Genomic DNA, 27,358 nt, shown 5'->3' with positions numbered 1-27,358 from the left:
ACTTTGTGTGAAGCACACAAGGCATAAATAACAGAAGCTAAACCCCTGGATATGAGAAAGTAAAAGCAAGTAGAGCAAATTGAGCCAGCATTCAATGCAAAGTAGCTGCACTAAGACTAAACAAAGTCCTTGACTATATCAGGCGAGACAGACAATGCTAGGAGTTAGTCTTCTAAAGCAGGGATCTCCAAACTACGGCCCTCCAGCTGTTGAGGAACTACACATTGTAAAACTGACATTCACAGATATGACTAGGCATGATGGGAATTGTAGTTCCTGAACTGGAAGGCCATAGCTTGGAGACCCCTTGCTTTAAAGCCTAGTAAACACAAATATTGGGGGGCATCGGCTGGTTCAATAGAATTTTACCCATGTGTACAGCAGCCGATCCAACAAAAGATGGCTTCTGTCGAAGGGGCACTACCGTAAATGGTCTGCCGATTGGCACCTTATCAGTGCTCTCAGCCAATGACTGAAAACAGGTGAACAGGGTGTTGTGGCAGAGGGGCCGCCCCCAGTCAGAACACAATAGCTCAGTGGGGGAGATTGCTATACCAACATCGCATAGTTAGAATAGTGGCTCCTTTTACCATTCAGTCCCCTAAGGTTGAAAAAAAGAAGAGGAAGAACGTGGTGGGGCAGTGGTTAGTGTGTACCAGGCTTAACTTGCTTACTGGGCAATTAAACCCCCTCCATGCCCAGACCAAAAAAATTCAGCTTTCAGCGCTGTCACACTTTAAATGACTATTGCACGGTCATGTTGAACTGCAACCAAATGAAATGTTATCTTTTTCACCCGTTTCACAGTTTGTTAAAATTTAGAAAACTGGTAATTTTTCTCCTCCATTCATGTGCGCTGATGAGGCAGCACTGCTGGGCACAGATGAGGCAGCCTAGCTCTTTTTGAGGGACCAATGTCCCTCTGACAATAGCCGATGATCGGCTTCCCCCCCTCGCACCGATAGCGTGAGGGGGAAAAGAATAAATATTGATTACCGATCTGTTTACATCATGTGATCCGACAGCTGATCATGCGGTAAGAGGCCAGGTGATCACAGGGCGCATGACCCGCAAGGACACAGACAGCGCATGCTTGGGAGGACGTCTATGGACACCTTTAAGCAAATAAGGCCCATGCTGTAGTCATCTTTCAGCTATAGCACAGATGACAAATAAAAAGACAACTAAATTACACTAATGAAGAGTATGTACCGTAGTTCATATTTTCCTGCTAAAGAATTTATACTCCTTTCCATCCAGTCCTGAGATTTGTACAGTTATATCACAGCATATTCCTGTCATGAAGGGAAGGAGTCTGGTCTTTCTCTGTGCAGTTCCAAGAGGAACTTTTGTTTTGGGCCTGCCCCACCATCTTCACTATTCTAGGGGCAGAAGGTCAGAATTTTCCCTCCTCCAATCACAGAACATTACAATCACTGAAAAGAACACAATACATTTTATGAATGGAAGTGCTAGCAACCCACAAAGCAAGCCTGCCCTGCATTCGCTGTACAGTGAATTATAAGTCTCAGCACTTCCTGTACCGTTGGGGCAGAACGTAGGGCAGTAGCCATCTACTCATAGGACACAGCATCTTAGAGGGGATTTAATGGTACATGACATCCAAAAAAAAAAAATGCCTTGGAACAGATGTAATAAATTAAGGTTCTATTCCACCGTGACCTGAAAAGAAACCGCTCATCATCAACTAGGCTCTCATGCCCGCAACACACGATTATTTTTCTGCTTGTAAACAAAGTTTTTTCAGCCTCTTAAACACACACACACACACACACGTTTTTTTCCAACTTTTTTATTAAAACGGCCTTGCCTACACACGATCCTGAAAAAAAAAAATGCTCTAGCAAAGCGCGGTGACGTATAAAGGGGAAGTTCCATGCGGATGACGCCACCCTTTGGGCTGCTTTAGCTGATTTTGTGTTAGTAAAAGACGATTTGCGCTTTTCTGTCTGTTACAGCGTGATGAATGTGCTTACTCCATTACGAACGGTAGTTATACCAGAATGAGCGCTCCCATCTCATAACTTGCTTCTGAGCATGCGCAGGTTTTTCACGTCGTTTAAGCCCACACACAATCATTTTTTTACAACCCGAAAAACATTGTTCAAAACGTTGTTAAAAAATGCAGCATGTTCGAATTTTTTTGGGCGTTTTTCAGAAACCGAAAAATTATGTGAAGCCCACACACCATTATTTTAAATGACATTTTTGAAAAACGTCGTTTTTTAAAATGCCAAAAAATGATCGTGTGTATGCTGCATTAGTGTCACTGTGTATAGATATAGGATTTATTTAGATGGGTCCCCCATGAGGGTACCGGCAGTGTCTTACTTGGTCTCGGACTTGATTTTGCCTTCATGTTAAACAAAATTTGATTAGAAGAGTTAAGACTTGACTCTTTACTTTGTTTGGCATGTTCTTGTGCTTGAAGGCACAAAGAAAAAAAAAAAAAAATAAGTAGCCAACAAGAGATAGCATTCAGTTTTTTTTAAATGCCTCCAAAATATACAAAACATATCCAAATTTGATTTATCAGCATGTTGCAATCCCTGTACAGCTTGGATGATGGGGGTAAGCTTACTGAGGAGAAACAGGAAGTGAGAAATTTAGACAAAGGAAAAAAAAACATTTAAAAAGGGAAATCGAAGGAAAAGGTAAGTGAACCAACAATGCACTGGCTTAAAGGAACCGATTTAGAAAATAAAACCTTTGTAACCCCCTTTAAAATCGGCATTAAACAAATACAAGTGTTATCCATATACAATAATTAGGCCCCTTTCACACTAGTATGACTTTTCCTACAACTTGGTACTGCAAAGTCGCATGACAATCGTTACCCACGATTTCCAATGACAACCATTCATATTAGTACGACTTCCATGTTGTGCCGACTTCATAGTCCCTGCACTACTTTGATGCAAGTTCAGGTTCATAGACCTCAAGTCTCCCTGAAATCGTGGCAAAAAAATCGGTAGTTGTAATTCAATAGTGTGAAAGGGGCCTTAGGTGTATTTTACTTTACTCTGTGTCCTTTCAAAATGGCTGAAGACTGTGGACCCCAAAGAAGACCAGACAAAGATCTTGGCAACGGGATGGAGTGACAAGGGAGATCAAACACATTGCTGAAGGAGAGAGCTTTGTAACCCAAGTGTGCCATAATGTGCAAATATGTAATCACCACCCATTATGGTCCCGGGGGGACTTACGTATACAAAGATTAGAAACACCAATTTTTTTGCACACTATATTTACGCATGCACCAGTGTATACCCAAGTACAGTTACACACAACAATAAAAGAGGATTGCTCAGAGCTGGATTAACTCTGTGGCAAGACTGGGCACAAATAATAGGAAATCTTTTACTCTACATTGTGACCAAAAAAAAAAAAAAAAAAAAGAAGATTTGGGGTTTACATTCACTTTAACGCGGGGGTCGCTGCCGCTGAACTAGATCATCATTTCACAGCCTAAGCAAATAGTAGAGTGACCAGACATCCCCAAGCCCTGCAATAGCAGCGACAAAACCAGGGGTTAGACTTTCTCCAGGGACAGTGTCCTCATACGGAAACATCTGGTCACCCTACTTTACATCTACTATCAGCTGTGTAGTGCAATGGCCTGTTGCATTTGATACAAGTTCAATTCATAGTTCAGGTGGGGACTCCTATTCCATAGTTTTGGTAAATCTAGAGATTGTAAAGATTGCATGGCTATCTTTATACAAGTACTGTACACAGAAAGAAGTGGGTGATGAAGACGGTCCGCTGTCAGGCCCAGTTCAAGTCTCAATATACAGTCCCTGACAAAAGTCTTGTCTCTTCTCTATTTTGTAGAAACTCCTGCTATTAACCTGACTTTTAATTAATCAATTGGTGTTAGAAATAGCTCAAATGATGTTTAATGCACCGAAATAAAATCATTTAATCAAGACAGAAAGGTCAAATTTTGGCAAGACAAAAGTTTTGTCGCCTATACAGAAATTGAACAACTTTACTGAAAATCCAAAAAATGTCAGCAAATTAAGTAGTGGTGCTGTGAGATCCAAATGTAATATCTTGTATAACAAAAAAGAAAAGGTTTGCGCTAGTGTTACCAACTAGTGAGGTGTGTAATTAATCCATAAATATATAAGTGACTACACCCTTAAAATTCCTGAAGGACATATGCAAAAATACATAAATGAATAAAATAAATCAATTGAAGTGTCAATGTCCCAAATGGGCCAAGACTGGCACACCCGGGACAGTAATCAAAAATTCATATTCATATATATATATATATATATATATATATATATATATATATATATATATATATATATAATATAAATTTTGTATAGACAGAATCTATATCACACTAAAGGCGTTAGCCTGTGCAACCTAGTGAAAGCAATCTGCAAATACAAAATAGTGCGATATCAGGCAAATCCCGACAATAAGCAAAGTGACATATCTTAATTTTCAATAAAAAAAAAAAACACACAATAGTTATAGAACGTCTGTGAATCAAATGAAAAAGTCCCAAGAACCACATAAGTGGTGAAAGAACTTATAAAAGTCCAAATCCAACTGACATCCACTGCAGTAGGACAGCTAGCAGAAGTAGAAATCCACCACCGATTAAAAGTTGAAGTTGGTATAGGAAGAAGAACAAGGAGGAATCCCGAAGGTCACACCGACAGAACAAAGGTAAGTGTGTACTCTTACCAGATCACCATGAGTTTTAGGCGTATCGATCCACTGATCGGATGTACCAGAAACTGTAAACTCCCACGCTTCCAGCCACTTCTTGCAAGGTAACCAGACACCACCTCTCTCCGCTCCACTCAAAAGATCTCAACTCACAGGCTCCATCTTCCAATGAAGTACCCAGGTAGAAAAAAAGAGGGCTCGAGATCGTGAGGTACCGTTAGGCAATTTTATTAAAAGATTAGTAGCCAGAACGCACTACATGCATTAAAAAATTGGCCGGCATGTAGTGCGTTCTGGCTACTAATCTTTTTTAATAAAATTGCCTAATGGTACCTTTGTTCTGTCGGGATTCCCCCTTGTTCTTCCTATACCAACCTTAACTTTTAATCGGTGGTGGATTTCTACTCCCGCTTGCTGTCCTACTGCAGTGGATGTCAGTTGGATTTGGACTTTTATATGTTCTTTCACCACTTGTGTGGTTCTCAGGACTTTTTCATTTGAGTCACAGATGGTTTATAACCATTGTGTTTTTTTGAAAATTAAGATATGTCACTTTGCCTGATATCACACCATTTGTATTTGCAGATTGCTTTCACTAGGTTGCACAGGCTAACGCCTTTAGTGTGATATAGATTCTGTCTATACAAAATTGAGATAGATAGATATATATATATATATAGATATATATATATAGAGATATATATATATATATATATATATATATATATATATATATATATATATATATATATATATATATAAAAAAAATTTTTTAATTTAATACTTTTTGATTACTGTCCCGGGTGTGCCAGTCTTGGCCCGTTTGGGACATTGACACTTCAATTGATTTATTTTATTCATTTATGTATTTTTGCATATGTCCTTTTACAGGAATTTAAGAGTGTAGTCACTTATATATTTATAGATTAATTACACACCTCACTAGGTGGCAACACTAGCGCAAACCTTTTCTTTTTTGTTGTTCCGGTTTACATGTATATCACGTGTTTGTAGGTGTTGCAGTTGGAATTATTGATTTTAACATAATTACGCATAATTCTTTCTATCATAATCTTTGTAGCAAGTTATTTAACTTTTTTCCTTTAGCGCATTTGCTTTGTTTATTTTTAATATCTTGTATGACTTCCATGAGCTTGAAGGACAGCATCCATGCGGTTTGGCATGGATTCATACAATTTATTGATAAAGTCATCAGGAATAGCAAAAACAGTCTTGCATGCCTCCCAGAGTTCATCAATATTCTTTTGTTTCGTCTTCCATGCTTCCTCTTTCATCCTACACCACATATGCTCAATGATGTTCATGTCTGGTGACTGGGCTGGCCAATCCTGGAGCATCTTGATCTTCGCCTTAAGGAACTTTGATGTGGAGATGGAAGTAAGCGATGGAGCACCATCCTGCTGCAAAATTTAGCCTTTATGGTTGGGAATATAAGAAGGTAGCTAAGATTTCTTGGTATTTTAGACTATTGATGTTGCCTTCCACCCTGCAGATCCCTCACACACCCCCATACTGGATGTGACCCCAGACCATGATTTTGCCTCCACCAAACTTCACTGTTTTCTGGGTAAATCTCGGCTCCATGCGGGTTCCAGTAGGTCTCCTGCAATATTTGCGGCGACTGTGGTGTAATTCAACAGAAGATTCATCAGAAAAAAATCCACCTTCTGACACTTTTCCAGAGTCCATCCTTTTAGCAGGCTTTGGCCCTTGGCAAATGCCACACAGTTTTTCAATTGTTTTTTGTTTAGTGCTGGCTTATGGGCACCGATTCGACCATGGAGGCCATTTCGAGACAGAATCCGACAAACTGTTCTGGTTGACCAGGTCTCGTGGAGCTCTGCTGCAGTGGAAAATGAGCTGGCCTTGGATTTTCAAGCCAACAAACGGTCCTCTCGAGCAGTTGTCTTGCGGGGTCGGCCTGACCTGGCCTTGTCAAAAACATCTCCAGCCTCTCCAAATCTTTTTTTTATCCCCTGAACTTGACGCTGAGACACATTGAAGGTGTCTGCCACATCAGCAGTGGTCTTCAGCCTCTTGATAATCAACACTTTAGTCTCCGGGTGAATCTTAGGCATGTTTGCAGAGGTCTAGTTGCAGTTGAGAAGGTCTAGTGTACTGGGGAGACCTAATTGATCCATTATTAGTCACAGGTGAAGCTCATATAACAAGGCGACAACACTTATGTCTAGGCAAAAATTGACTCAATACCTTTTGTCAGTTTCGTTTTGCACTGAAACATTATTACAAAAGCTGTTGGGATTAAAATGACCCATTTCTTGTAACAAAATCTTGATTAGAAATATATTTTAGCGGCACTTCAGGTCAATTTGTACACAAGCGACAAGACTTTTGTCAGGGACTGTAGTATTTTTGATAATTTCTGCTTTTCCCCGTCCCCCTTTAAACACTGCATACACTGTCCAACTACATACAATAATGCTTACAACCGTCTCCAGACATGCACAGCCAACATTTTTGTCAGCTGTTACCTTTTCTATGCAAAGTTTATTGCAGCTTTAGTTCAGCAACAGCTGGGAAGCAGAGGTGTGATAATCCATCACAAATACAACCTCTGCACTATATGTAACATACAACAGCTGCAACATACACTCTACCACCCATAACCACCAAGTTCAACCATGAAGTTTGAGAGGTTCATTTATTCAGAAAAAAAAGCTCTTTGTACCCAGTACATTACAGAAAGTGTGTTTTTTATAAATGGAGTTTCTTTTTTTTTTTAATCCAATTCATTTTCCATCCATTAGCAGAGGCTGAGATTTCAATCTAGGATGCAGAAAAAGGTAGTCTCCAGACTAAAGAAAGCAGTTAGTTGGTTGGAAATTGCAGGAATGCAGCAACTGTGGTAATCAAACACCATACTGAAATCTGATCATGTAGAAGTTGTAAAGACGCACACACTCACTTAGAGGAACAAGGTTGTTCACGAGTGAACACAAAGAATTCTGTTCATATTCAACCCATCAAATGCTTAGAACAAGCTCACAAATCTTCAAAGCCTCAATGCACCCAGATTTTATTACAAACCTTTTATACCTGAATATTAAATGTATTCTTGTCTTTGGAGAATAGAATTTTTTGTACAACAGTGCTTTTCTTTGTGCATTAATTTTCAGGGATTCATATATGAAGCCCCGGGTGACCCTTGGGGTATATGAGAATCTTAGGGAATGCATCCAACTGGGACAATCATCAATCTGCTCCCCTTGGCAGCGAGCTGCATATATATCTATATAAGGCTTACCCTTCCATTTAAATTATTTATTTCAGGTACTTATATAGCGCCGTCAATTTACGCAGGGCTTTTACATATACTCCTTGAGTCCCTATCCTCAAGGAGCTTACAATCTAAGGTCCCAAACACACATATACTAGGGGCAATTTAGACCGGATCAGATTAACCTACCAGCATGTCTTTAGAGTGTGGGAGGAAACCGAAGTACCCAGAAAAAAAAAAAAAAAAAAAAAAAAAACACACGCAGGCACAGGGAGAACATGCAAACCCCAGGCAGATGGTGTGGTTGGGATTCAAACCAGTGATCCCGTTTGCTGCTAGGTGCTATCCACTACACCACTGTGCTGCCCATCTCTCTCTAGTGGTTTTGCACAGAGCAGCCAAAATCCTCTTTGTAGGTCCATAGCTGGCACTCCTAGTCCCTTCCTCCCGAGTGCCCCCACGGAAAACAGCTTGCTATGGAGGCACCCAAGCCGAGCTTGCTGCTCTGTGTGTCCATTCAGAGGCTCGGCCCCACCCCCTCTCTCCTCATTGACTCCCACTGCTGTCTCAGTCAATGAGGAGGGAGAGAGTCTCAGACAGCTGAAACACTCATGGAAAGATAAAAAATAATAAGTCGCTGGGTCGAGATGCGCTAGGTGCAATAGGAAAAGGATTCACTTAAAGCGCAAGTAAACCCTCCTATAGTTTTCAGCCAAGGAAGCTGCCATCTTTGCCTCTGTTTAATCTACAACTGCACATGTGATCAGTTATGACACCAGCCATTGGATGGTTTGACAGTTTGGTTGAGAGCACAACCAATGGGAGTGTTGCATTTCTGGCACGTACCGGAAATGAAACAGTTTTATGGATGGGTTTACTTCCGCTCTAATCCTCCGGATAAAATGACTTACGAACGAAATATTATAATATACATATACATTATATATATATATATATATACACACACACACACACACACACACACACACACACACACACACACACTAGCTGAATACCCGGCGTTGCCCGGTCTTCCTATCTTAACCTTTTGGGGAGGAAAATCATAGTAATATAAATATACCCATCTTTTATATAAGGGTGTAGGTAAGGGTTAATTTAACTGTCATATTTTTATTTGGCATATAAGTAATATGTGTACCAGGTATTATTGAAATATCTCCAGGCGTACAGAAGTTATGTGGGAACATACATTTCCCATTGATTTGCATGGGACTTTAAACAAAAACCCCGACCCTCACAAATGGGGGTAGTTAAGTGATAAATTAACTATCCTATCGTTTAAGTGGACATATAAGTAACATGTGACCAAGTGTTATCGAAATATCTACAGCCGTTTGGAAGTTATGAAGTAACATGTATTTCCCATAGAGTTGAATGGGACTTTAAAGGAAAACCCCGACCATGGCAAATGGGGGTGGGTAAGGGTTAAACCACCTATCCTATGTTTGTTGCTGACATATAAGTAACATGTGTGCCGATAGAGATAGATAGATAGATAGATAGATAGATAGATAGATAGATAGATAGATAGATAGATAGATAGATAGATAGATAGATAGATAGATAGATAGATAGATAGATAGATAGATAGATATCCCCCCTCGAAAATAACACTATAGTTTATTTTCAAGGGGGAATTTCACATTGGTTTCTTGTCAAATAGTTTTTTTTCCATATACAAATAGGTGATGAGATCATCTTTTGTAGTTGTGGTTAAAGTAATAAATCAGAGATAACATATTTTTTTTTTATCTTAAAGTAGAACTAATGGCAAAACTTTTTTCCCCCTATAGCGTAAGGGAGTGTTATAACCCGTCAGATTTATTGTCACCATCTGTGTCCCATTGAGGAGCTTTCCCTTCACTTCCTGTCCCATAGCCAAACAGGAAGTAAAAGGAAATCCCTGCAGAGGCATTCCTTAGGGACCCTCAGGTGACCAGAACTAGTGTCCCATTGGAAGATTTTCACTATTACTTTTCAGGGGACAATCCAAAATGTCAGATTTCCTGTTACTTTCACTTTCAATAATAGGAAACAGACAAAAAGAGGTTGAATCTCCCTAATGGGTGCACAGACAGAAATACATATGGACAGGTGTTCTAAGCCATCTCTACTCAAAACTAAAAAAGTTTTGCCTTTAGTTAAACTTTAAATATTACCCTTAAAATCTGATTGAACTCCATTGGGGAATCATCACCAAAATAGTTGAAGGACATAGAAGAAATACCTGTTAGTTCAGAATGTTCCCACTTTTAGATAATTCTTGCATTGCAGTGGAATTTGGTTAATGCAGTTAATAAACGTACACCTTAATCAAATAGCAAAGCTGGCAGCACAATGTGGCACCCTATAGATTATAGCCCACTTTTCAATGCATACAAGAGACCCCAAACCCAGGCATAGATGTTCCAGAATCCTTAGCTTCACTAAAAACGCACAACTCTGATCCTCCACCAACATTTTACAATTAAATAAAATGACTCCTTATTAGTTGAGGTACTGGGGGCAGGAACACGTTTGGGGGGGGTCTATTGACAAACGTTTTCATGCATTTTCCCCAATTGCAGAATAGGTTTATCTTGGTGAATGTTCTTGTGTGAAAGCATATTAGAAATAGACCCCTTTGTGGTGCTGTAAACTTTGTTAGCTTTTGGGTGACCAGTTTACTTTGAAGTCGAGGAAGCTTCAGGGGTGTATGGAGGTGGGGGAAAGCCCCCCCCAGCATGACCCAACCAAATCACAGGCAAGCTTTATTTCCTGCAGCAGGCCTAGAACTGCGGGACATTTTCTTCTAAATCATGCAGCCCGATACCAAAAACCACTGTTCTATTCACCAAATCATTTAGACTGCAGACCTCTGCCTAAGTACAATATTGTCAAACTGAAATTAAGTAGCACATGTAAAGCTTGAAAGTTTCCACTTTAAAGTTCAACATACACAATGTAGCCAACAGACTTGTTCCCTTCCTCAGACAGGAAGCCTAGCTCCCGTTCAACACATTCCACATGGATTACGTAACCCTCCTTTACAGTGCAGCACTATGAGGATCATTATTCCTTGCTCAGAATTATGGTACCAACATCATAAAGAATTTCACAAGTCATATCTAAATACTTTAAATGTGGAGCATAACACATAATGGTCCAAAATGTAAAAACTTTTTTGGTAGATTTAAATCGTCAATCAACTTCACATCACACAGGAGCGAGCATTTAAAGCGGAGTTCCAGTCGTTTGCAAGTCTATTAAAAGTCCACAGCAACAAAAAGTATCTGCCGACTTTTAATAAACACTCACGGTCCATCAATGCGGGCACCCAAATCTTGCTTCTCTCCCCTGTGCTGGCATTGCAAAATGTGGGCACCCAGCTGCGACAGCTTGTGGCTTTACAGCCAGGTGCACAATGCGCGAGTCGCGCTGCGCTCTTAGTGGCCAGGCAATCTTCTGTGACATGTCCCAGAAGATTGCAGAGATGGAGGGGGAGAGGAGGCATTGCCACCTATGTGACCAGAGCAGGAAGTGGGAGGTGGTTACCTGTCAAAAACAAATGTACCCAAAAATATTATTGCCAAATGTGGCATGTAAGGGGGCGAGGAGTGCTTTAAGCGGAAGTTCCACTTCTGAGTGAAACTCGGCTTTAAGGTGACGCTGAACACAAAATCACTAACTGGAAAATGTAGCATTTCATTTGGTAATCAGGTACCAGGGTCTGGAGAGGCACAGAAACCAAGCTGCATGGGGTCCAGTATGAAGTTTTCACAGTCAGTGAGGATTTGGGGAGCCATGTCATCTGCTGGTGTTGGTCTACTTTGTTTTATCAAGTCTAATGTCAGCGCAGCCCTCTACCAGGAAATTCTAGAGCACTTCATGCTTCCCTCTGCTGACCAGCTTTATGGAGATGTGGAATTCATTTTCCAGCAGGACCTGGCACCTGCCCACACTGGGGCGATTTTGGATCCGGGATGGTCATGACGTGTGTTTTTTTGGCTGGGCAGTGGGGGGTAAGCTCACTTGCTGGTTGCGGTCTGGCTTACCATTGCCCATCGATTTTGAACACTAAACTCACCTACCTGACCCACTGACACCACCTACCTGACACACACCTACCTGACCTACATACACACACCTGACTTTGCATTTACTTTGCTGCCTGTTGGACCTAGTTGCCTTTTTACCTTGCCATCACCCGATCGCTCCTCCGCTGGCCTGATCTCTCCCAATCCATCCGAGAGCCGCCCGCCAGAGCTCCGAGTGGGGATCATCTCAGTGATGTGGCGCGGCGGTATTGTAATTCCCGCCTTCTGCCGCTTGCAGCGCCTACGATGGACGCCACGCGTCCCGTGGTCCCAGCATTGGATCAGTCTGACGTCCATCATAGGCGTTGCAGGCTCCAGAAGGCGGGACCTGCTATCGCACTCGGCCACAATCGGAGTGGCGGCACTCGGTATCAGAACGGTCCCAGTGCTCGCGGCTAACAATGGACAGCTAAATGCCCGTGAATCAGGGCTTTACGGGGACCCATTCGGGTCCAGCCCCCTAAGCCCGGGCCCAACGACGCCCCTGCAGATGAGCTGAAGGCTACCATCAAAAAAAAAAAAAAAAAAATGGACTTCCATAACTCAGCAGTGCCACAGGCTGATCACCTTCATGCCACCATCACCACATTGATGCAGTAATCCATGCATGGACATGCTTTCCAGTAAGCCAACATTTCTGTATTAAAAATTATTCTTTTATTGGTCTTGCATAATAATCCAATTTTCTGAGATAATGAGTTTTTGGTTGTCACTAGCTGCCATAATCATCAAAGAAAAATGCTTGAACTTTATCTGTGTGTAATGCATCTATATAAAATATACAAGTTTCACTTTTTGAATTGAATTACTGAAATAAACTTTGATGATATTCACATTTTATGAGATTTAACTGTACACACACACACAGTTCAATATACAGCATATGTTGCATTACCAATACTATGCAGTATGGTATGCCAACTTCTCTATGTGCCAGTAAAAAGTTGGGAACTATTGCAATTTTTATTTTATTTTTTTTCCAATGTGGATTTGATCTGTTAAAATTGCTTCTATTTGTTGTCAGACTGACATTACTGTGCCAGAAACTGCAGTTTCATAACAGTTTGGCTCAGTGGGCTTTATCCATCAGAGCACCTTTCATAGGAATAGGAAAACTGAATAGTAATTGGTCATTATAGAGAAACGCAAATTTACGATAGACCCTTTTACAAGGGAAAGTTTCATCAGTTTTCCCTTTCCCCAATACACATAAGAAATGTGTGTGTGTGTGTGTGTGTGGGGGGGATTATTGTACCTCAAAAAAGGCCTTACAACTCAATTGCTGAACTGCGCATTTTTCCTGCCAATAGCTCATCCACAACCCTGTTTAGCTTTTGAATACATTCAACCTGTGGAAACCTCTGATGCCCTTAAAGACAGCTGTCAAAACAGAGCAATGATCGACATTAAATGCATCATCATGCTCAATCGCTGCTGCATTTAAAAGTGATTTTAACATCACACATGTGTTTATGGTTGTTTACCATTTTAACACACCATCTGCTGACATCAATTTTCAAATTAGATAAGTACGAAATCTTGAACAAAAAAAGCGTGCCATTTCCATTACAGATATTGGCAATGCCAAGTATTTACCCAATAGTACCTAGTAAAGACTCAAATTCAGAGCACGTTGGCCACTGATAGATCGGATATTTTACATAAAAACCAGAACTCACAAAATGCCTCCATAATATACCTTTAAAAACGCCTATATACCGTCCTCTAGGGCTGTGTGTTTCCTTTCCTTTGGAATCAGGAATTTGGCTAATCACACACTCTCAAAGTGATGGCTACTGACATGCGTCCAGGAAGGACAAAGTAAAAGATTACATTTGAAGCTAAATTCCCAGGAAACCAAACAAGGGTTAAATGGTAGTTTAGGTCCAGGGTACTGGGGGGGGGGGGGGGGGGGGGAGGAAGCACATTTCCTAACCCAATCCTCTTCTCAACACACTAGCCGTTGCAGGTATTATGTCAAGGCCTGGTTCACACCAATGCATTTATTTTTTTAGTGCATTTTCAGTTTTGCAGAAAGCACCACAGTCCATTTAACATTTTTTTCCTATGGATGTAGCTCACATCTGAGCAGTTTATGGAAAGGGCCAGAGACCTTTTTATGGTTTTTGGTTCCATAGACTTCATTGGATCAAAAGCGTGTATTAAAAAATGCAAAAATGCACCTGCAATATGAAAACTGCAACCTGCATAGGTATGAATCAGGCCTTAACAAGTACAAAGCAGGGCCCATTGCCCTGCTTTGGATGCGAGGATGTCAAGGGACAGTCCATCGCTAGAGCATAAAAAAAAAGGAGCACCGGCTGCTGGGGGGATGCAAATAAATTGGGTTATACAAAAGCGCATTTTCCGGTACTCTAGGCCTAAAGCAGCAATAGATCCTTGCAGTGCAGGGGCAGTCCCACTGCAAGGGAAGATTTTTTATTTTCCTGGAGAAAATCTTTAATACTCACATTTCTAGTGTTCATACCCCTTTTCTTCCCTCTCCTATGGCTCCATTTAGCTATCAGAACAAAAAACCTGAGAACCACACTCTTTACACTGGCTATAGATGGTTGGAACCTTAATGACTGAGTTGTGGGTGGCCCAATCAGCACAACATGGCTTGGCCAACTTTAGGTTGCATTCACACCTGGGCGTTCTGAATTACAAGCAGAACCGCCACTGTTCTGCCCGCAATTACAAAACGTTCTGCTAAAATGACAAAATTGCTTAACGCAAATTTCAGATTCCATCCATTTTAACGTCACCTAAAAACGCAGTTCGGTTCTGCAATGATATATTGTGCTGCAGTAGTGCCAAAAGCACGATGCGTGAAGCTTGCCGCCCAAAAAAGGACCAGGAGCTTCTTTCGAAGGCCAGCTTCGCGAGACAACCACGGCAGACCCACACCACATTTTTAGGAAACATTAAAATAAATGGCATCTAAAATTTGCCTTGTGCGATTTGGCATTTTAGAAGCGCATTTTCAAAAATTGTGGGCAGAATTGCGGCGACTCAAAACGCTCAGCTGTGAATGCAGCCTTAAAGAAGCCAGGTGGAACATTTTGGGTTGACCAGTGATTGCATTTTATCAGATCGGTTCAGGTACTCAGACTGCTGCAGGTGCTTTGGCTGTCTGATTAACGATGTTGGAGAATTAAACAATTTCACCAACATTATAGTATTTGACTGGAACCCTTACTAGCGATAACAATGCTGCCATGTGAAGTATATAGCAGGAGTCGTGAACAGCGTGCATTCTGTGTCAGTATGATGGTTGTCATCTCATCCAGCCACACTATAAAGAAGGTCGCACACGTTTGACAACACACAACTTTCTTCAATGAAACCGGTCATGGGAGAAATACTGGAGCCAACTGTCTATTGCTTTGAGCCACAAACCTGTAACAAGCAAAGTCAGAATTCCTGCATACTTGCATCAAACTGTGGCTCAAAGTATTGTAAATAATGAGAACTTTTTAAAAAAAATGCCATTAATGGCAGCTTACACATGGCTTACGACAAGCACAACTTAAAAAATTGTAGCATGTATTCTCCGTGTGGAATAGATGAAGCCAACATTAGCATTGTCCACAACACGAAGGTTTCAGGTACAATTTCAAAGCCAGTCCATTGCTGTGGGGCCCCTGAACCTAGACCTCCAACATCCCAGGATTGCCCATCTGCCCCCAGCGGCAGATAATCGATACACGAGAGAAATTACGTGTGACTAGCGGCAGACGTGTATAGCCCTAATCAGCCACGGGCATTATCTGGCAGCACACCTTATAAAATAAACTACCAGGAAGATATAACAAGTCACGAAATAATGCAGCATTACCATTAAACGTATTATTTAAATGCAAGTAGTGTAAGAATTTGACTTGGGCTGGCCATACACATTGAAATTTGCATGATTCCCCCATTAGCACATGCAGTGTTGACAGAGCAATCAGCAATTGTTTTCTCCCAGCGAGAGGACGTCCCTGCCAGTGATTATATTTAAAGTTGAATTTTTTTTTTCTCAAAAAACACAGCAATTATCGCTAGCGGCCTTAGAAGCCGCTAGTGATAGTCTCAAGGGAATCTGGCAGGCTGGTCATACCCAACCTGCCCATTGTCAGTTTGAAACTTACCCAGTTCCTGCTTAACCGGTCGAGATTCGAACCATGCATGATATCAACCTCCTGCAGTCTTTACAGCCAAACTCAGATTTGTAGGGGGGGGGGGGGCGGTTGGGGGGTCAGCACAACTAGTCAGTGGTGCTGCAGAACAAGGAACCTGCTGATAGGAGAGAACAGAGAGATTTCGATAATCAGTCTGCGACTTCTGCTTTCATTTTCCAGGCTGGCGGAGGAACACGATCTGCATAGGATACATTAAAGCCGGGGGGTTCATCCCCAAAAAAATTTTTAACATTACATTCAGCCGAGTTGTCATAATGACAATCGGCTGTTTTTTTATTCTATCCCCGTACATACCGTATTTTCACCGCGGCTTCCGGGTAGGTCTTCTGCGGGACTGGGCGTTCCTAATTGATTGACAGCCTTCCGACCGTCACATACTGCACGTCACGAGTTGCCGAAAGAAGCCGGACTGCGAGTCGGCTCTATACGGCGCCTGCGCACCGACGTTCGGCTTCTTTCGGCAACTCGTGACGCGCAGTATGTGACGGTCAGAAGGCTGTCAATCAATTAGGAATGCCCAGTCCCGCAGAAGACATACCCGGAAGCGGCAGTGAAAATACGGTATGTACAGGGATAAAAAAAAAAAAAAAAAACAGCCGATTGTCATTAGGACAACTCGGCTGAATGTAATGTAAAAAAAATTTTTTGGGGTGAACCCCCGCTTTAAGGTGAAAAAAAAAAACAGGAGGGTTTAGAACTTCTTTAAAGAGGTTGTAATTCCAGAAGGTTTTTTTACCTTAATGCATCCTTGTTCTCTTCCTGCATTCACGGGCTTGGCACAACAGCAGCCATTGGTCCCTGCTGCTGTCAGTCAAATCCAGTAAGGGTGTGGGGGGGGGGGGGGGCAGGGCCGAGCAATACCAGATCGTACGATTTTCGTTTGGTCAGTACAGTTGTCGTCCGAAAATACATTACATTACAACACATGACATCACTTCCGATTTTTTTTTTTCTGTCGTACGAGAATTTTCCTACTTTAGTAACCTATACAATTTCCACTTGCGACTAGTAAATGGAAAAAGTCGGACGATCTGTCGTCCGATTTTCGGATCGTGTGTACGTGACATAAGGCTTACCTATAGGTAAAAGTTAACCAAGGGTGTTTACTCCCATTTTAATACTACAACCACCACTAACTGATTTCAATGAGTTGTTCTGACATCTACAGCTTATGGTTCACACTACTAAGCACGCCTGATATTCCTCTTTTACAATTCCTACGTCACTGCTCACTACAGGGATCCAGATGGGAACAAGTAGAAGTGCTGCAGCAAACATGTGCCAAGTGTCCCCTTTTAAACCCAAAAATAAAGGACCTACATCTGATACTGAGTAGTTTGAAGTATCAAGTGTAGCAGAACCTAGGCTTCATATTAACCACTTAAGCCCCGGACCAATATGCAGCCTAAAGACCCAAGGTGTTTTTACAGTTCGGGACTGCGTCGCTTTAACAGACAATTGCGCGGTCGTGCGACGTGGCTCCCAAACAAAATTGGCGTCCTTTTTTCCCCACAAATAGAGCTTTCTTTTGGTGGTATTTGATCACATCTGCGGTTTTTAGTTTTTGCGCTATAAACAAAAATAGAGCGACAATTTTGAAAAAAAAGCAATATTTTTTACTTTTTGCTGTAATAAATATCCCCCAAAAACATATATAAAAACATTTTTTTTCCTCAGTTTAGGCCGATACGTATTCTTCTACCTATTTTTAGTAAAAAAAAATCGCAATAAGCGTTTATCGATTGGTTTGCGCAAAATTTATAGTGTTTACAAAATAGGGGATAGTTTTATTGCATTTTTATTTTTTATTTTTTTTTTACTACTAATGGCGGCGATCAGCAATTTTTTTCGTGACTGCGACATTATGGCGGACACTTCGGACAATTTTGACACATTTTTGGGACCATTGTCATTTTCACAGCAAAAAATGCATTTAAATTGCATTCTTTATTGTGAAAATGACAGTTGCAGTTTGGGAGTTAACCACAGGTGGCGCTGTAGGAGTTAGGGTGCACCTAGTATGTGTTTACAACTGTTTGGGGGTGTGGCTGTAGGAATGACGTCATCGATCGTGTCTTCCCTATAAAGGGAATGACGCGATCGATGCGCCGCCATAGTGAAGGACGGGGAAGCCGTGTTTACACACGGCTCTCCTCGTTCTTCAGCTCCGGGGAGCGATCGCGACGGAGCGGCTATAAACAAATAGCCGCGCCGTGGTCCCGGATCGCTCCCCGAGCGGACCCGACCGCCGCATGTAGCGGGGGGGGGTCCCGATCGGACCCCCCACCCGCTAATAGGCGAGGACGTACCCATACGCCCATGTGCCTGTACGTGCCATATTGTGGACGTATATGTACATGGGCTGGTCCTTAAGTGGTTAAACTCTGCAGCATTAGTGGACAGAGCAAAGGTTATTGCTGCAGTTACAGTTTAACCGAACTGAAAGAACAAACTTATAGAACCTTGGGGGGGGGGGGGGTGGTCTCATTTATTTCATTGCCTATAGCATTCAGGTTCAGCCCTTCATCCATCAATACTGCACTGTAAGCATTAAAGGGTGACCGATTTGCTACTGGGGGGTAAATGATAACAATGTCTTTTTAATCCACTTTATTTTTATTTTTTATTTTCTTATTTCATACATAGATATGCCTAATCGGCATCCGTTGCATTTCAATTGACATACATTATTCAAAATTTTTACATTCCTATAATGTTCCAATGTACGTCTATTTTTATATCCCACCCAATCCCCCCCGCCCCACCCACCCTGTCCTCTGCACTCTACATAGAGAATCTATCCATCACCAGTTTTGGTGGTGCGACACTCGTATCTCTCAACCAGGAATACCAAATCTCCTCAAATTTACCCTCTGCTTTCCTTCGTTTGTAGGCCAGGTGTTCTCTACCCAACAGGGAGTTGACATATGCAATCCATTGCTTCCCTGTGGGGACCCCCGGGGCCATCCAATAACGTGCAATGAGTTTTCTTGCCAAATACAACAGTCTTGTTACCATATAGTACTTTCCTTTTGTATACTCTCTAGGGTCAATGGCCCCTAACAAGTATACTAGGGGATCCAATGGAACTGGTACCTGTGCCACTCTAGTAATACACTGTGATACTTCCTCCCAGGAGGATAACAATGTCTTTGTCAAGTCATCTATGCAAGGACTTTTTCAAGGCAAGCATTTGAGAACATAATTTATACATCCCTGCTCTGTGCAGTGGATGGGATTGCACAGAGGGACCCTGAACCTCCTCCTCTCAAGTCCCCCAGTGGCGCTTCTGGCTCTCCCCCCGCTGAGTGCCCCATAGGAATCCACTTCCTATGGGGGCACTCATGCAGGCCCACTCCCGAGCCTCCCTGTGTCTATTGACACAGACAGTGGGGCTAGGCCCCTCGTCTGCTCCCTCATCACTGGCTTTGATTGACAGCAAGATAAGTGAATGGTTCCTGCTGCCTCAGCAAAGCCTGTGTAACCCACAGGACATAATAGGAAAATGTAGCTAAACCGCACAAAAAAAAAAAAAAAAAAAAAAAAAGAGAAGAGGTTAGCTGCGTTTTAGCGGGGCAGTGTGAAATCACCCTACTAAGTAATTTAGGCTTTCTTCATTCTCCCCTGTTTAGATACTTTTTATGCATTTTTTGTTTTGTTTCTTTACATTTGTTGCAGTGTTAGCTTTTGAAAATATTTACATTTGCTTTTTTGTTTATTTTGAGCAGGGTTATATTAAATAAAAAATAAAACTTAATAGTACCGGTATTAGTTTGCAAATAAGACCTAGAAATGTACAATCTTAATGAAAAAAAAAAACTAAGCAGACAAGTATGTACTATGTATCCAAGTAAAACTAACAAAGATCAAAACTGGAGGCATATTTGTATCCTTTTTAGGAAGGCAGCCAAATATATGCACACAAATAACTCAGATAGAAGCAATGACCTAATCTGCAGGCCCAGAGCTCTGCCTGAAGCCCAGTTCTCAAACATCAGCTGAAATCACATGACCACATGCCTAGGCATTGGAATCTGCAGAACAAGTGCATATTATGGCCCCTTTCACACAAGCTTTCCGATGAGGTCCGCATGTCAGTTTTTCAGGCAGACCTGATCGGACACTCCTATAGGGCAGAGGATGCCAGCGGTGACATATCCACTGACCTACATCAATATCCAATCCGTGAATTTCAGACAGATGGAGACCATATTTTCCATCCATCTGGAGCAGGGGTCTGCAAACTATGGCCCTCCAGTTCAGGAACTACAATTCCCATCATGCCTAGTCATATCTGTGAATGTCAAAGTTATACAATGCCTCATGGGATGTGTAGTTACGCAATAGTTGGATGGGCTGTAGTTTGGAGATCCCTGGGGAGGATCGGATGACAAAAATGGACAGGGGGTCCGTTTTCAGCCAATCTCCCCATGGGGAAGAGCAGGGCTCCGACAGGTCTGTCCCTGCACAGTGAGCGGAGACTGACCTGTCATCCACCTGCTCAGCAGATCGATCCCTCCCCTGAGCAAAGTGGAGTCCGTCGGGTGGACCGCACATGTGAAAGAGCCCTGAATGATCTTTGCACATGCAGCGACAGGGCTTGACAAATGTGCTTTAAATCTAGGAGCCAGCTTTAAAAAAAAAAAAAAAAAAAAAAAAATTTAGTATGAGCTAGTTTGTGCATGCCCGGCAATATGCAACGTTTATCACAATCAACGTTTTTGATGTGTAGGCGCCACAAAGCATGCGTTTACGTTTGTTCCATGCTGGATGAGGAAATCATCAGTGGGTACGCAGAAGTGACATACTACCCTGCGGCACTCGCTATGCCAGTCCCGGGCCCACAGATGGGCAAGCAGAGACTGGGATACCTAGTCGGGGAGGGCACTTTACCCATGTGTGCGAGGAAGCAAATAGGCGGCAGCAGAGCTGCCTGAATACTTCTGCCCGACAAGTGAGCCCTGCTGCTTGCCCACAGCAGGGCTAAATGTAGGGGGGGGGGGATATGCCTGCCCGGCACCTGGAACTGCATGTGTCAGGCGATACAAATTGATCATCCCTGCAACAGTGAATAGGCCGACAAAAGCCCAGGCGCCAGAACGCAATTTCTAGTCACCATTTGTGACCTGCGATTTGTCGAGTCCTGTGCTGCAGATTGTGGTGTAAAAATAATGCTGCAGGTCCGGTTTTTTGGTTTCTGGCTCGTCACCGTGCTTTAGCAGCCCATTCAAAATAATGCATGTTCACGTGAGAAGTACTGCACATTAATGCCCATACAATAAACCACAGCAACGGGACTGCAGAGGATCAAAATCTTCCATTTTAGAAGGGAAGGTTTTTTTTCGTTTCAGGTTTTATTTAAAGCACACCTAAAATAAAAGACTCAAACCATAAATACAAACTGACACTTGTCCCTCTGCCAAAAATAAACCTCAATCACAAACCAAAACCCAAAACCTCCCTTTTTTTTTTTAAAAGCAAAAATCATGATCAGTAGCTCGTATTTTCAGCCTGCTCTGCACTCCTCTAGTTGCTTCATGTCACTTTACCGGGCAGTAATCTCTAGCTATGCACAAGTAGGTAGCCTTCCAATAATCATTTACATTAAAGCCAACTTGACATTCAAGACATCCCTTAGAGATCGATACGTTTGGATATTTTGCTGCCTGTGACATCAAATGAATCATTTAGAAAGAAAAAAAGGTGTGGTGTCCTTCACATTCCACACATTCACAGACTGCCATAGGCAAAACTAGTTCTCTTTTCCCTTCCAGCCTGCTAGGCTATATAGCTGACGCGTTTCGCACTGGGGTTCAGTGCATAGCTATGACTAAGCACTGAACTCCAGTGCAAAACGCGTCAGGTATATACCCCACTGCTTGCTGTTTTTTGTAGTGCCTTCTTTCCTTTACCATTAAAAGGCTACCTTAAGGTTTTTTTGGTGTGCATATCCATCCATATCTTCTCTCCAAGTTTTTAGGAAAAGAAAGTCTTCCAGCACCAAAATCTTTACGTCTCGAAGATGTCATGTGACCAAATGCCTAGGGATGCAAAGAAAGCTGATGCTCAAAGATGGGAACCTATACCCAGCATGAAAAGGCCACCTGGTTGTATTTATCCTTCAGGCAAAAGGTTGCCAGTCCTCCTCTGATAGGTGGGCAGGGACGTCAAAAGCTCCCAAGTGAGCAGAGTCAACAACAATGGCAGGAGATCTCAATGCCGGAGTATCAAAGTCAACAGGGGGGGGGGGGGCTTCCCCTATACCTAAAATATTTGAGTGGCAAACTCTTAAGATATAAAAGGAAAAAAAAAAAAAAAAGGCTCATTTATATTCAAAAAGATATTAGATGAAAGACAATCCATAATTTTAAATAGGATGTTTTAACGCCAATGTATTACAACTATAAGTCCTGCATATTAGTGTGGTAACCTGTATTGTACCATTTACTAACTTTTTTTTTTTTAAAACTTGATTCACTACAAATCAGTTTTTTTTGTTGTTCCTTCCTAGAGTTGGGAATTTTCATAGACAACTTCTGGAGACGCGGACAATCTCCTTCTTCCACATTTTCTCTGCGCGTGCGATATACCTTGGAGGTACGTTTGTCGCAGTAAATGTACATCACGACTCGCTTCAAGGGCAGCATTAGCTCAACTGCTGATAATGGCGTTACCTCGATGTGTGCGTCCCGACTGGTTTCCTGTTACTGGCAGAAAGCAGACATTTGGATTTGATTAATCTTTGACTGGCAATACAGCTGCATCTCAATACGTTCCTCTGACAAACACCAGGAGCATGTAAAGCAAAGTCATGTGTCCTCCATATCAGGATCACACAGACAAAGGGAGCTTTAGTAAGAGTTTCCAGCGTGATTCCGATTGCTTCATAAATGGGAAAAAATAAAAAAATAAAGTCTGATCAGCAAAAAGAGAGCCCGTGTAGACTAAGGGGAAAAGTAAAAAACACAACAAAGAGCTACTGACTACAGCCCATCCCCAGAGAAACACAGGAGTTTTTCAAGCGCTTTTGCACTAGAAAAGAGACAGAAAATCACTTAAAGCGGGGGTTCACCCAAAAAAAAAATTAACATTAGATTGAGGCTAATTACTGGAGGCAGAATCGGGTGTTTTTTTTTTAAATCAATGCAGTACTTACCGTTTTAGTGAATATATGTTCTTCGTCGCTTCCGGGTATGGTCTTCGGGACTGGGCGTTCATATTTGATGGACAGCCTTCCGACGGTCGCATACAGCGCGTCATGAGTTGCCGAACGTCGGTGCGGCTCTATACGGCACCTGCGCACCAAAGTTCGGCTACTTTCGGAAACTGGTGACGCGCTGTATGCGACGGTCGGAAGGTTGTCAATCAAATAGGAATGCCCAGTCCCGCAGCCCATACCCGAAAGCGGCGGAGAACATCTATCTCTAAAACGGTAAGTACTGCATTGATTTTAAACAAAACACCAAAAGAAAAAAAACAAAACGCCCCTCTCAATTGAAATGAATGGGAAGTGCCTCAATACACCAGTGTTTTTGGTTCAGTTTTGGGGTCACATGTGCTAACGCACTGCAAACGCCTCAAAATAGATCAGCGTTTTACTGGCAGCTTTGAAGCAAACCAGTGTGAAAGGGGACAAACTGTATGAATTTACTATGCGACAAGCTTTAGATACACCAGTTAAAAACCTTGTACAGACTTTGCTCACACTAGCACTATCACTGATGCAACTTGAGAATCGCATGACAAGGGAAAGCACATTGTTTTCAATGGTGGCTGTTCACATGAGTGCGATTTTGGAAAAGGTTCCTTTGGTGTGATTTGGCTCCACGGAATATGCAAACCACATCCAAAGTCAAAGTCATACTACATGACCACACTAAAATTTGCATCAAAAATCAAATCCCAGTGGTGTGAACTGAGCCTTAGTCATTGACAGCACCAAGACTAGAACTCTCAGCTGCCCACTACTGTTGGAGTAAAGGTTAGCACCCCCGTCAGTTTTTACAGCTGCCTGTATTCCCCTCTTGGAAGATTCAGGCTCCATTCACACTTATGTGACTACTCATGCTTTGGACAAAGTTGCATGACAAGTCGCAGCCCATTCATTTCAATGGCACCCAACCCAGAGAGTATAAAGTTAGATCAAAGCCGAACCCGGCTGGAATTTGAGTTGTGGTGGCCATGCTGGCACCCTAACGGCCTTCATCCTACAGAATTGAAGGAGCCAAAATTCTCGAGCCAACATTGGCGGCATCCAATCGGATGCAGACGATTTTTTTTTGGTATTCTGACAGCCGTGGGTGCCAGCTATCAGAATACCATAGCCAGCATTGGAGATTTGTCCATCCACATCATTAGGACAGAGAAATTGAGAGACGCTGGGCTGAAGGAACAAAACATAAAAAGTGTATGGCCAACTTTAGACACAACTTCCTTTGGCACCTACAGGAGCAGGAAGTAAATGAAAATCACTTGTACGGGACACAAAAAATAAAAAAATCTCTAGATGGCCTGCTATGGGCTGTAGCACTCACTTCTCTGCACAGCTTTACAGAAGAAGTACATTGAAGTGCGGTGGAGACACACAGCATCATCTAAAAATACAACACAGGCTGACTGGTAGGACAAGAACACAACTTGTGTTTACCAGCGAGCCCCAACAAAATATTTAATAACCTTACATAAAAATAAGCCACAACCACCTGGAACAAATCAGAAAGGAGTCAGCATGCCAAATGTTCTTTCATCACTTAAAACAGCAATGGATCACTATAGGTAATCTCAATAACCCCATAACAGCCCATTTAATCAGCAGCAGTGCTCAGACATACAATCAATAGCAACTAGATTAAAAAACAGTTTACTGCAGCAATTGAGATTGGTTGCTAGAGGTTACTGTACATTATTACCACTCACAGGTTGCTAGAGGTTACTGTACATAACCACTCACTGGTTGCTAGAGGTTACAGTACATCATTACAGCTCACTGGTTGGTTTCTAGAAGTTACTGTACATTACCACTCCCTGATTGGTTGCTAAACGTTACTGTACATTATTACCACTCACTAATTGGTTGCTAGAGGTTACTGTACATTACCACTCACTAATTGGTTGCTAGAGGTTACTGCGCATCGTTACAGCTCACTGGTTGGTTTCTAGAAGTTACTGTACATTACTACCACTCTGGTTGCCATAGGCGTGCGCACAGGGTGTGCCAGATGTGCCCAGGCACACCCTAATCACCCTGTGCAGAACAGATTCTCCCTACTGACCTGGCTCTCCTTCCCCCTACAGCACCGGCTTTCCCCCCTCTCCCACCGGTTGTTGCTGTGGATGTTTTAGGATGAGTGGGTGAAGGGGCCAGTAAATATGCCATTTACCGGCCCCTTCCCTTTCTGAATGAACATTGTGAGTGATCGGTAGAGTGTTTGAGCTTTGGGGTGCACACCCTAATGCCAAAGGCTGCACACACCTGTGTTGGTTGCTATAGGTTTCTGCACATTATTATAGCTCACTGACTGGTTGCTATAGGTTTCTGCACATTATTATAGCTCACTGACTGGTTGCTATAGGTTTCTGCACATTATTATAGCTCACTGACTGGTTGCTATAGGTTTCTGCACATTATTATAGCTCACTGACTGGTTGCTATAGGTTTCTGCACATTATTATAGCTCACTGACTGGTTGCTATAGGTTTCTGCACATTATTATAGCTCACTGACTGGTTGCTATAGGTTACGCACATTATAGCTCACTGACTGGTTGCTATAGGTTACGCACATTATAGCTCACTGACTGGTTGTTATAGGTTTCTGCACATTATTATAGCTCACCGACTGGTTGCTATAGGTTACACACATTATAGCTCACTGACTGGTTGCTATAGGTTTCTGCACATTATTATAGCTCACTGACTGGTTGCTATAGGTTTCTGCACATTATTATAGCTCACCGACTGGTTGCTATAGGTTACACACATTATAGCTCACTGACTGGTTGCTATAGGTTACACACATTATTATAGCTCACTGACTGGTTGCTATAGGTTTCTGCACATTATTATAGCTCACCGACTGGTTGCTATAGGTTACACACATTATTATAGCTCACTGACTGGTTGCTATAGGTTACACACATTATTATAGCTCACTGACTGGTTGCTATAGGTTACACACATTATTATAGCTCACTGACTGGTTGCTATAGGTTACACACATTATTATAGCTCACTGACTGGTTGCTATAGGTTACGCACATTATTATAGCTCACTGACTGGTTGCTATAGGTTACGCACATTATTATAGCTCACTGACTGGTTGCTATAGGTTACGCACATTATTATAGCTCACTGACTGGTTGCTATAGGTTACACACATTATTATAGCTCACTGACTGGTTGCTATAGGTTACGCACATTATTATAGCTCACTGACTGGTTGCTATAGGTTACTGCACATTATAGACTAGGGAAGAGCCACCAAGAGACAGAAAACTCCTATTACTTGTGAATAGTCCTGAGCAGATCACACACAGCTATGGAGGGGCAGGGAATGCAGGTGAGAGCAGAGCCCAGAGGGAGAAGCATCCCCGGGGATGGGCTGCCAGGAATAATGACTAATCATGCTGTGTGCAGGAGAAGGTCCGGCCTGGGACATAGAAGTCATAGAGGACAAGTGCCACTTACACAAAGTTAGTCCTCCCGCCGGCGCAGCTCGTTGTCGGGTATCCAGAGGCAGCCAGCACCTCTCTCCTCCGCCGTCACCTTCCTTCCCCTCTGCCAGCTCAACCCACACAAGTGAGCGCAGCCCGGCCAGACACAGCAGCACTCCACAGCCCCGCCCTCTGCTCCTCCACACACTGGCTGCGGCCACCCTGCTATCTCAGCCACACCGCTCTTCTCATTGGTCCCTAGTGCTGTCCATCTGCCGTCAGCCTGTCGCTGATTGGGCAGGACACTGTAGCCTCCCAGGGTGGAGGTTGCTTGTGTGCAGGGCTGTCTTAACTCCAACCTGGACACTGCACATGTGCCCTGCTCCCATCACAATGATAGATAGAGGGGGGAGCAGTGCACAGCCCACCCACACAAGCAGCAGGCTGCC

The 27,358-nt window shown here is 42.5% G+C and overlaps 1 protein-coding gene across 1 annotated transcript in view; it reads right to left on the bottom strand.

Moving 5' to 3' along the window:
- Positions 1-27,088, bottom strand: part of PLS3 (plastin 3) — a 139,530-nt gene extending 112,442 nt beyond the window's left edge. The window contains exon 1 of the mRNA XM_040323670.1: positions 26,944-27,088. The gene's annotated coding sequence lies outside the window, so the exon portion shown is untranslated. The remainder of the gene's footprint in view (positions 1-26,943) is intronic.
- Positions 27,089-27,358: the final 270 nt, after the last annotated feature.

This window comes from Rana temporaria, chromosome 9 (genome assembly GCF_905171775.1).
Source record: "Rana temporaria chromosome 9, aRanTem1.1, whole genome shotgun sequence".
Taxonomy (NCBI): domain Eukaryota; kingdom Metazoa; phylum Chordata; class Amphibia; order Anura; family Ranidae; genus Rana; species Rana temporaria.
The sequence above is the reverse complement of the archived record's forward strand: the minus strand, read 5'-3'. Positions and strand labels throughout refer to the sequence as shown.